Source organism: Bombina bombina, chromosome 6, assembly GCF_027579735.1.
Source record: "Bombina bombina isolate aBomBom1 chromosome 6, aBomBom1.pri, whole genome shotgun sequence".
NCBI lineage: Eukaryota > Metazoa > Chordata > Amphibia > Anura > Bombinatoridae > Bombina > Bombina bombina.
In genome coordinates, this window is record NC_069504.1 from 1,062,618,393 (window position 1) to 1,062,628,697 (window position 10,305).

The 10,305-nt window shown below is 35.8% G+C and overlaps 1 protein-coding gene across 1 annotated transcript in view; it reads right to left on the reverse strand.

The window, feature by feature from the left end:
- BCL2L14 (BCL2 like 14) overlaps positions 1 to 9,786 on the reverse strand; it is a 352,635-nt gene extending 342,849 nt beyond the window's left edge. The window contains exon 1 of the mRNA XM_053718917.1: positions 9,590 to 9,786. The gene's annotated coding sequence lies outside the window, so the exon portion shown is untranslated. The remainder of the gene's footprint in view (positions 1 to 9,589) is intronic.
- Positions 9,787 to 10,305: the final 519 nt, after the last annotated feature.

Below are 10,305 nucleotides of genomic sequence, written 5' to 3' on the forward strand. Positions count from 1 at the left end.
TGGCCGGAGAATGGGAGAAAAAAATAAATTTGACAGAAAAACAAATCTGTTTATTTGAAATTCAGAGTAGGTGTTATTGCATTGTCTTTATTATGCACTTGTTAATTATGTAATTCTATTGTATGGAGTGGTCCTTTAAGATATATTGATGATGTGTTCTTTCTGTGGGAGGGTCCTCAGAACAAACTAGAAGAATTCCTCAATCTACTGAATACCAACAATTTAAACATTAAACTAACCTGGGAGAAAAAATTTGAACACTAACATTATTAGATATAAAAATCACCAAAAATGCACACGGCAAAATTGACAAACATATATAGAAAGGAGACAGCTACAAATGGTCTCTTGCATTTCACTAGTGCGCACTGTCCACATACAATAAAATCATTAGGCGAGTTTCTACCTACAAAAAGAAATTGCTCCGATACCCAAACCTATCAAAAAAGATCTGATTAATTACAAAACAGATTGAAGATGAGGTTATAGCAACAGAAACATCAAGGCTAGACAAAAGGCGGAGAAAAAACTGCTATATAAAAATTAAAAAAAAAAAAAAAAACAAGGATGGGGCTACCATTAAAAGTAATAACAGACAGGTTTGGGAAAAATACATAAAATTGAATCACATGTGAAGTGTAACACCAAAGCAGTAATCTATGGAATCGCATGCAGTTGCAATTTATTCTTTATTGGAATGACTTCAAGAAAAATTGAGAATAAGAATAATTGAACATTTGAGCAACATCAGAAATGCTAAGAAAGATCTAAAAAAGAAAAATCTTACTACTGTAGCGTCTCATTTTCTAAACTTCCATCAAGCCAGAACATGAGAATTTTGCTGCTTTGGAATTCAAACAGTGAGACTAGGAATTAGGGGTGGAGACATTGAACAGTCCCTACTAAGAGGAAAGTCGCTGGATATAGCTCCTAAATTCAGTACAACCTTCTGGACTCAAAGAGAACAATAATTTCTTTGCATATCTATAATCAGATACAAAATAAAAAGAATGAATAATTTCACTCTTTGAATGTAGAATATAGTAACATATGTTGCTTATTTATTAAGCAAATACATGACCACTCACCCATTTAACTTCACTTTTCAGTTGTCAACCTCACACACTTCCCTTTCTAAAGTACTCCCATTTTTTAATTGAAATTAATCTTGAAGAAATATTATCCAAATTTAATATCCCACATACTTAAAGGGACACTGAACCCAATTTTTTTCTTTCAGGATTCAGATAGAGCATGCAATTTTAAGCAACTTTCTAATTTACTTTTATAATAATTTTTTCTTCATTCTCTTGCTGTCTTTATTTGAAAAAGAAGGCATCTAAGCTAAGGAGTCAGCAAATTTTTTTGTTCAGAACCATGGAGAGCACTTGTTTATTAGTGCTGTCCAATCAGCAAGGACAACCCAGGTTGTTCACCAAAAATGGTCCGGCATCTAAACTTACATTCTTGCTTTTCAAATAAAAATACAAAGAGAATGAAGAAAATTTGATAATAGGAGTAAATTAGAAAGTTGCTTAACATTGCATGCTCTATCTGAATTACAAAAGAAAAAATTTGGGTTCAGTGTCCCTTTAACACCAGTATTCCTAACCTTGGTATTTTTATTAAAATAATTTAAAATATACATTAACAAACCTAAGGTTCGTTTAATTACAGCGGATCAACCCCGTTCCATTCACTTATCAGTTTAACTTAATTTTTTGCTTCCACATTTAGCTTGTCACATATCGCTGGCATCATCGATTATACACACAGAGAAAATATCACATCTTTTCCTACACAAAAACTAATATTCACATTTAGAATCTATAGGATAATATTAGATATCACTATAGAAATTCATATTGATAACCCAACAATCGTTACCAACAAACATACACAGTTTTCCCAACTATCACATTTTTATCTCAAAATACAAGCAGATACCTGTCAATACAGATATATATAATTCCTATGAACTCAGAAATCCTTCCATACTAGTTTCAGAACCGTCAATCAAAAGGATGACTCTGATACTAAGAGGATACGATTTGCAGACGCGGCGCCTCGCCTTTTGATAAAGCTGGGGAGCCGGCGAAACATGTCAAGGAGGGGAGCTGGCTGGTGGGAGCTCTATTTGTAATACTTGCAGCATTTATAAGCCAATATATGTCAATAGATTTATAATGGCAAACGTGGCGCATAAGCCGTGAGGAAGGATCACTATTGATTTATAAACAGCATTAACAAGTTACTCACTTTTAAATTGGACCTAGCTATTCAATACGCAACTAACTAATAGGATATAAGTATGGTGGCACAACCTTACTTATTATAAGCCTGTATTTGACGCTTATCATGCTGGTGTAAAAGATTACTGCTTCTGAGACGCTCATTGTGTAGCCGATATTTAAATTTTTAACTGCAACAATTTGTAGCTGGCAAATATAGAACAATATCCTCGTAGCATTTCTTTTGAAGATTATTAATATAGTTATAAATTACATACTATTAAAGGTATAACTACTAATGGCACTATCTTACATATATTTATAAGTTGCAACAATGTATATACAAATACAGGCACAATAGAACCTGATATTTAATTACTTGGCAAATTTAGAAACTTTAAATAATGAGGTTTACGCAATTACAATAGTATACGTAACAAGAGCATGTTGGTATATTAAAGCAGGAATCTTAACACTAATATATTTGCTGGTCTACATTAATCAAATATTATATTTCCTCACTGCAAGGGCTCAAACTACTGTTTATATATCATTTGGATCACAGGAGTGATTTTTTTAACCCATTTTTAAATATTAATTCAATAACGTTTTACGTTTTAATTCACTTATGATGTGCACGCATACATGACATTTTACACCTCTATGGGTCTAAAATGAGTGCTTATATAGTATTGCTTTTGTGTTCAGCTACTATAACTGAATCTGGGAAATGTTAGTAGTCACAGTCAATTTTAAGTGCTGAAGTTAAATTATGTCTGTACGTAAAAAGGCTCCATAATGTCTTTGCAGGATTCACTGACATACAATGGTTAACCCTAAACCTAGCCACAATCCCTAAAACAAAACCTTACCAGATATTGCCAACCATGATATTCTGGCACACTGATGTCTAACTGCAAAACCTCACCATGCCCAGATCTATCAGCAAGATTGTCTCTGGGTACCATTTTACAGAGCAAACATGGAAAAACCCTTTATCTGAGAAACAAGCTACTGAGATATATATTCATTCCCATCTGAACGCTCATCCCTTGTTTTGAATACAGTCCTGATTTGTTTCTGTAATGTATAATACAGAACAGCTTTTAGATATATTAAAGGGATACTAAACCCATTTTCTTTCATGATTCAGATAAAGCGTGCAAAGCAACTTTCTAATATACTCCTATTATCAATTTTTCTTCGTTCTCTTGCTATCTTTATTTGAAAAAGCAGGAATGTAAGCTTACGAGCCGGCCAATCTTTGGTTGAGCACCTGGGTAGCGCTTGCCAATTGGTGGCTACAATACAGGGAAGAAAATAAAGGTTGGGAGGGAAGGGGAGCTATGCTACAGAAAAAAAAAAAAAAAATGTAACTACAAATCCGGAAGAGTGGTATTATCAGAATTTTTCACCAATCTGGGAGAAATTTTCAGTGTCTTTTAGGATATGGTCAAGACTACCCCTTACCCTGTCGGCCAAAGTGAATATGCTTAAAATGATAATTTTTCCAAAATTATTATTTCTTCTACAAAATATTCCCATCTTTTTATATAATAAATACATTTTACATTTACTTTAAATCCACCTGCTCCAGATTTTTGTGGGGAAGGGGGAAACCGTGCATCTCAATATCAAAACTCTCTCATAGTAGAGAAGACGGAGGTCTTGCAATCCCGAACATAAAATTCTATAATTGGGCATGTATGACTAAAGTGGCTTTAGATTGGCTTACAGAAGCTAATTATATTACGAGGAAGAGGAGGCCATGATTAGACCTTATTCCCTTAAGACCCTCTTGTACAAACCGAAAGAGTCAATATCTAAAAAAGTAATTCCAAAGTACACATTTCTCAATACAATTCAATCTTGGACTAAATTATGCAGAACATTAAGGATTGACAATACATGTTCAAAATACTTAACTATTAGGGGCAAGCCTGATTTTAAACCAGGACTTCTACGTTTTTAAAATATGGTCTCAGAAAGGTCTAAAATATATCTTCTCACAAGTAGTAGAACCACAATCCAAAACTATTCAGTTATTTAATTATCTGTCGTTTTAATATACTCTAAATAAAAAAAATATGTTTTTGCCTATTTACAAAATAAGATACTAATATATCTAAATTAAATGTGAGAGAAAATTCCACTTGGTCCCTGGACCCCATTATTAACCGTTATCGCATGGGGTTTCACTCCATATCCATAACATAAGAAACTTTGAAGGGACACTAAAACCAAATTTTTTCTTTCATAATTCAGATAGAGCATGTAATTTTAAGCAACTTCCTAATTTACTCCTATTATTTTTTCTTCGTTCTCTTGCTATCTTTATTTGAAAAAGAAGACATCCAAGCTAAGGAGCCAGACAATTTTTGGTTCAGAACCCTGGAAAGCATTTAGCCACCAATCACAACCCAGGTTGTGAACCAAAAATGGGCCGGCTTCTAAACTTATATTATTGCATTTCAAATAAAGATAGCAAAAGAATGAAGAAAAATTGATAATAGGAGTAAATTAGAAAGTTGCTTAAAATTGCCTGCTCTATCTGAATCACAAACGATAAAATTTGGGTTCAGTGTCCCTTTAGTAGCACAAGTTGCACTTACCAATCTGACATCTATCAAAAGTGGTTATATGATTTTGAAGATTTAGAGTTTGAAGCATTCAGGAAGAGTAACTCCTCTATTAGGAGATATACAACAGACACCTCAATAAAAGAATCTCATATAAGGCTAATGCACAGATCATATGACTCCAAGTGTGATGGCCAACTGGTGTGAGCGTGAGAAAAAAATGTATGTCCAAAGTGTAGTGCCCCGGAAGCAGACCTCATACATGTATTTTGGTCCTACCCAAAGCGCCAAAAATGTTGGCATCAAGTTGCCTACTGGACTAATAAGTTTTTACCTGTAAAATTAAACCTTGACAGATTTTTTTTTGGTTAAAGAGAATACAATTCACAAACTTTTAGGAAATACGGCCATCCTCACGGCCACACTAATGATCTTAAGAAAATGGAAAGATAAAAGGCCACCAGGCCTAGGAGAATTTACTAAAAATATGTTATAGCAAGTAATTATAGACCAACATGATCCATTGATTTATACAGAGGGAAAACAGAGCTTTCCTCAATAAATGGGATAAGGTGAAAACATCGCTTCCCCTTCCTAATTAAAGGGTCAGTAAACCTTAAAATTAATGTTATATAATTCTGCACATAGTGCAGAATTATATAACATTATATTAGCCAACCATTATTTAACATAATATTGCCTTTTTATTTTTAGCAAAAAACGCTGTTTTACAGACCCGCTCTCTGGGCTCTGCTGAGCGGGTCTGTTTTTTTCCTCAGCGCATCGGGCCAGCTGTATAGTCACAGCCCGGCCCGACCGCGCCATAAGACTAAGTGCAGCTCGCTCCCGCTCTGTCTGACAGCAGGAGCGAGCTGCACTTAGTCTTATGGCGCGGTCGGGCCGGGCTGTGACTATACAGCTGGCCAGATGCGCTGAGGAAAAAAAAACAGACCCGCTCAGCAGAGCCCAGAGAGCAGGTCTGTAAAACAGCGTTTTTGGCTAAAAATAAAAAGGCAATATTATGTTAAATAATGGTTGGCTAATATAATGTTATATAATTCTGCACTATGTGCAGAATTATATAACATTAATTTTAAGGTTTACTGTCCCTTTAAAAGCAGATCTTATCTCCCTTCCGCTCCTGTCTTCATGTAGCTGATGCTAACAGAATCCCACACATTGGAGACAAATTGTATACTAGCAGCATTAAAAGTAATAAACCTTCCTTTTACCTTTTTTTTTATTCATTTGCTTGTTTCTGCATTTTGCTTTGTTTTGTTTTTTTTATGTCATTATTTCCTTGTTGAAAATAAGGTCTCAAAGAGAAGACAGAGTAGTGAACTCTGGTATTGATTTTTACATTTATTGTTCATAGCATTTCTCTTGGGCTCACTTACAAATATGTTGCTTATTTCTTTTTTTTCTTTTGACACAAATGGAATGAACCCACTTATAAGTGTCAAGTTTATGAGAATGGTGTGTGTGTGTGTATTGAAGACAATATGCCAGCACTACTAGTAAAATTATATATATAGTGTTCCCAAATGAGATACACTTTCTTTGTAGTGCACTGTAAGGGTTAATATTACAAATGATTACTACAAAGAGATAAAATACAAATACACATCATTTGGGATGTTTCCTATCTTCTTTTGAATAATAGATCCGGAACAATGGACTTAATTTAAGACTGAATATAGGTTTTCTGTTCACTTAGGTTGATAATCCTTATGCAGAGTTTTCGATATTATGTTGCCAACTATCAAATAGATATATTTTGTTTAAATATACTACTTGGATTGTGTGTCTCTCTTTCTTTACCTATGGTTAAGTTTAATATTTATGAGATTGGATATATTCTGTTGCTGGATCAATAAAGGTTCTTTTTCTCTTTTTGTAGTATATAGATACACACATACAGGTAGCCCTCAGTTTACCCCGGGGTTAGGTTCCAGAAGGAATGGTTGTAAATCGAACCCGTTGTAAATTGAAATCCAGTTTATAATGTAAGTCAATGGGAAGTGAAGGAGATTGGTTCCAGGCCCCTCTCAAAATTGTCATAAGTAACACCTAATACATTATTTTTAAAGCTTTGAAATGAAGACTTTAAATGCTAGACAGCATTATAAACTTAATAAAATAATCACACAACACAGAATATGTAATTAAACTAGGTTAAATGAACAAAAACATTTGCTAAACAGCATTATAAACCTAATAAAATAATCACACAACACAGACTTCACTTGCATTTTTCTGCAAACTGTTCTTTCTGTGCATTCCAATCTGGACTGTTTTATAGACAGGAAGATCGTGTTCCTTTGAAATCTGCTCAATAGCTCAGGTCTGGTTAAACTGATTAATGTCAGCTTGCTTGGCTTTGCTGCAACACAAGCAGACAGCTCCACCTACTGGCTATTTTAATAAATGCACTGCTTCTCAATGCTTTTTAGCAGTCACATGACTGGAAAAAAAGGTTGTTATTCTGAAACGGTGTAAATTGAACCGTTGTAAAGCGAGGGCCACGTATGTATGTATATATATATATATATATATATATATATATATATATATATATACACACTCTTCCAGTTTTGCTTTTATTCTTAGCTGAGAGCTTGTGAGCGAGTGCTAGACTTTTTTATGTGTGTGTAACAGTTTCTGTAATTGACCATTTGGACCTGCACCCAGGCAGGCCCGGGGTTAACTGCCTGTGACTCTGTAGGTAGTGTAGCTTTATATGAGTGCGACAGCAACCAAAGCTGAGCCTGTTTATGGGTCATGGGATGTGTACCCGGTCCGGTCTGGATGTACTGTCCTCTCTCCTTACTTTGCTTGCGCCCATTGGTGATTACATAAGTCTGTGAACCCTGACTTGTTCCCAGTTTGTTTATTAGCTCGCATTTGTGTGTGTGGCTGTATTAGGGACTCGGGTGCTAGGAAGAGACCTTGATGTGGTACCTGAGCTTGTCCCATTTGGCCAAATGCGGTAACTAACTCTTCCAGTTTTGCTTTTATTCTTAGCTGAGAGCTTGTGAGCAAGTGCTGGACTTTTTTATGTGTGTGTAACAGTTTCTGTAATTGACCATTTGGACCTGCACCCAGGCAGGCCCAGGGTTAACTGCCTGCGACTCTGTAGGTAGTGTAGCTTTATGTGAATGCGATAGCAACAAAAGCTGAGCCTGTTTATGGGTCATGGGATATGTACCCGGTCCGGTCTGGATGTGCTGTCCTCTCTCCTTACTTTGAGAGAGAGATATATATATATACACACACATATACACGTTATAGGTACTGGCAGACAGCTGCCAGTACCTAAGACTGCAGACATTAGTTGGGGAGGTTAGAGAGCTGTTTGAGAGGGATCAGAGAGGTTGGAGGGTAAGGTGGATCCTACACTGTAGAAAATAAAATACATTTAAGAATTGCCCTAAAACTTAATATTGGCAGACTGTTGCCAGTACCCAAGATGGTGGTGACCAGTGAGGGAGGGAAGACAGTTGCTTAGGAGGGATCAGGGGGTGGAAAATGTCAGGTGGGAGGGTAATCTCTACACTAAAGCTAAAATTAACCTTACAAGCTACCTGATTAACCCCTTTACTGCCAGTAATAATAGAAGTGTGGTGCCCAGCTGCATTTAGCGGCCTTCTAATTACCAAACAACAATGGTAAATCCATGTATGTCTGCTATTTCTCAACAAAGGGCATCCCAGACAAGCTTTTACAATAATTTGTGCCATAATTGCACTAGCAGCATGTAAATTAGTTTGTGAAAAAGTTAAAAAAAATATATATATATGATCGCATTTGGCAGTGAAAAGGTGGCATGAAATATACCACAATGAGCCTAGATCAATACCTTGGGTTGTCTACTTAAAATTATATATATATATATATATATATATATATAGTTTTGACAGTTAAATAGAAAAACCAATGCCCTATTTCTATTTAAATGGAGTGATAGCATAAATACAAAAAAATATTTCATGCCACCTTTTCACCACCAAATGTGATCGATGCGGTACAGATGCAAATATTTCAAAATGTAATCATAGCACACATTTTGTAGGTCACTTTATAAGGAACCAGCACTGTCTGAGTCTTTCCTAACAAATTCACATCCTAAAATATATAGATAAACCACCACCACTTGAACATGTCCTGACAATACCACATTATATATTAGAGAGAAATCATGTATTTTTCTAGCAGCCTGATATATACAAAAACTATTAAACATAAGACAACCTGCACAGACACTAAAGATAAAGCTGTACCATAGTATTCTCTCCCATTTGAGGCCTCACTAAATACTGTATAAATGTGCATTTATTTCATTTGATTGAGGATTGTACTACACCAATCAATAGTGAAGTATGTTCCTTATTACTGGGTATCAATGCCCTTTGACACTGATCCATTATGATATTTGTAGAGAGATGAATCATTCATTATCAAACAAAACTCTTTACACAGGCCCCACAGTGTACCCAGAGGCTTTTTGTATGTCCAAGCACCTGTTTTGATAAACTGCAGTTGACCAAACCACTTACGCCTTCCCAAACCTGTACTGACAACAAAGCACACGACCTGTCACACTCACCACAGAGACCCACACTGAGTGACCTCAGCTAGCGCACTATTAATTACACGTAGACCCTTCACCTGCATGGCCTGTCCTAATTAATACACAGCGTAGTCTGATCTCGTACGTCATCTGCATTAAAGGAAACTTTATAAGACGGTTTAATGCTGGAAATCTTGTGTCTGCCTTACCTTGCTCTGGGACTCACAAGCAGGTGAAAAGTCTCACTGGATATCAGAGGGAACAACACAGGAGAGAACGTAAGGGAGGAGGAGTAAAGAGTTATAAGGAAGTTACAAAAACTAATGTTCTCCAATCTAATTCTCCGTATTTATGTGACAAGATCCTGTAACGGTGCCAAATATGGAAGCTTCGTTAGTCACTAACACAATTAATCAACTTGCCACATAAACATATGCGCCGAGTTGCCCAGTCATCTGCTTGTGAGTTAACTGGATACACCGTAGGAAATTCCACGCTGTAAACAGTCAGCTGGCTGGGTACACGGATTACACCGGAAATTAAACGCTTTGGTGTTGTTTTGTAATATGTGTAATACCCCTGAGTTGTTTACTGGTGACCGAGATAATAAATATGGGAATTCACCATTTAAAGACTGGGGTGGATTTACAGAATGACGACGTCTTGATAAAACTAGTATTGCATTTTTTATTTTACCAAGTGTACACCAATTTTCACGTTATTAATATACCTATAGTTTAAAGTTTATTCTTTAAACCAACTTTTTTTTCCTCTAACACGCCTTTTTGTTAATGCTCCAAAGAAGCTTGCTCAAGCTATCTAATCAGGGGTCAAGTCGAGTGGGAACAGAGTTCCTGCACTATTGTTGCAGGGGGAACTAAGTTCCCTCTGAACAGAGAACAGAAACACTTCAGAAAACACTGCT